Raw genomic sequence first — 2,274 nt, 5'->3', positions numbered from 1 at the left:
TGGAGAGATTATCCTGGATTATCTAGGTGGTCCCAAAAGTAATTACAGGATCCTAATAAGCGAAAGCAGAAGGCAAAAGAATCAAAATCCAGGAAAGATTTGAAGATGTTGCACTGCTTGCTTTTAAGAAAGAAGAAGAGATGACAAGCCCAGGAATGTAGGCCTCCTTCAGAGGCCAGGAAAGACAGGGAAATTGATTCTGTTTTACAGACTCCAAAAGGGAAACAGCCTCGCCAACCCTTAGATTTTAACCCAGTGAGAACCATTCCAAACTTCGGACGTTCAGAACACTAAGAGAATAAGTTTATGTTGTCTTAAGTCACTAAATTTGTAGTAATTTGTTACAACAACAATAAAAAAACTATTGCAACAATAGACGCCACGTTAGTCTTTAGTCCAGCTCCCCCAGGATTGGCTTTAGGTCTAATTTTGAGCCAAAACACACGGTCAGATTTGAGAAACACTGGAGTGTACACTCCTTTCTAAAAATTCAAGTTTCATGCCTGAATTGATACCTCGAATTCTTCGGTCTAAAATATTCTCTCTTTTTCTCTGGATGGCAACAGTACCTCTGCTGTGGAAGAGCCAATAGTACAGGAACCCAGGAATGAGTGACGCAGACTCAAGTGGACCTCGAGAATATTTGCATTCATGGTTTCTTTACCTGTTTACTTGTCTCTCCAACATATTCAGTAGCATCTATGTTTCAGGAATTGTTGTAGGGACAGAAGACAAAGCAACAAACAAAACAGACAATTTCTCTGACTTCGAGGATCTTACTATCTTGTAAGGTAGACCAGGAATTGACAAACGTTCTATGAGGGGCCAGATGGCATATGTTTCAGGTTCTGCAGGCCATAAAGTCTCTGTTGCAAATACCTAACTCTCCTGTTGTAACACAAAAGCAGCCACAGGCAATATGCACACAAATGGGCATGGCTATGTTCCAATAAAACTTTATTGACAAAAAAACAGACGCCAAGCTAGATTTCCAACAAAAAGTAGCCAAAGGTAATATATTAGTTTGAACCATATGAAACTACTGTCTTTCTAGATCAAGTAGAGTTGATCATTGGCAGTTTCATACATTTTTGCCTAATGATTCCAAGTTGTGTGCACTTTATCTTTCCTACAAAGAACTCATTTTTTTTCTAACCTCTTTTTATAATTATATTAAAAAATAATTTCTTGGGCCTTTGTCCAACTCTAACTGCTTTACAATATTTCCATATTTTCCTCCCCAAGAGACTGGAGCTTCCTGAAGATAGGGGCCAATCCTAGGGCTGGACATAAAGCATGGGCTCACAGAGCTGTGGACTGACCATTCAAGTGCCCAAATGGGAACAGACCTGATGTTTCACATCCTAGGGAGCCCTTATGGATGTCCTCTGCTATAAGGAGAAGCAGAAAAAATGTTTACACATAGGAATTTGTGGCTGCCTCCGGAGAGAAGGTAATGGAGATAAAGGCAGGACTAGCTACATTATTTACAGGGCCTATTGTTAAAAAATTATTAGGAACTTCAAGATAATAACAGTGGAGTAGTAAACCAGGTATAGGCTCTTCTAACTAAAAAGCCCTGTGTGACTGCAAAGGTCCAATGTTCATGAAGCCAGACCCACGAAGCTGGTCAGTTTCAGATTTTGTCCCTGTCTTTGTGCCCTTAACGTCTATGGGTAGAGAAAATTTTGGAAATTTTGAAAGTAAGATTCTTCAGGATAACTACACGGAACAATATTAAATAATAGAAAAACTAGAGGCAGGAAGTTACTAAACCTAATCTTGCTTTTGCCAACTTCAAACTGTGTGACCACAGGGGAAAAAATTTTAATTCTCTGAAGAAATACTCTTCATATTTTGAGTGAGCAGCAGGAAACAAAATTGCTTACTATAGGAACTGCTAGAAATGTTGATCTGAGCAAAATGCTGTGCTCAATCTCTTCTCACGACCACTTCAATATTACAACTAAACTACAGAACAACCATCAGTGAGAATTGCTGGACATTTAGTTGAACACAAGTCCTACAACTAAGGATATACAGAAGGAGCCAGATTGAGACTGGTAGGAAGGACAGAGATATGGAATGGGCTGGTTTCACACCCTCATATGGCAGTTAAAAACCAAGAGGGCTATCTCCGCTGCAGAGGTCCTCTCTGAGGAGTAAGGGTACCAGGCACCGGAGTCCCCAGTCTAGGGTTCCAGTGCCAAGAAAAAAAGCCTCCATAACTTCTGGTTGTGAAAACTAGTAAAGATTGTGGCTGAGTGAGACAGA

The sequence above is a fragment of the Pteropus vampyrus genome, unplaced genomic scaffold (genome assembly GCF_000151845.1).
Source record: "Pteropus vampyrus isolate Shadow unplaced genomic scaffold, Pvam_2.0 Scaffold360, whole genome shotgun sequence".
In the NCBI taxonomy this organism is placed as follows: domain Eukaryota; kingdom Metazoa; phylum Chordata; class Mammalia; order Chiroptera; family Pteropodidae; genus Pteropus; species Pteropus vampyrus.
Note: the sequence above shows the minus strand (reverse complement) of the source record.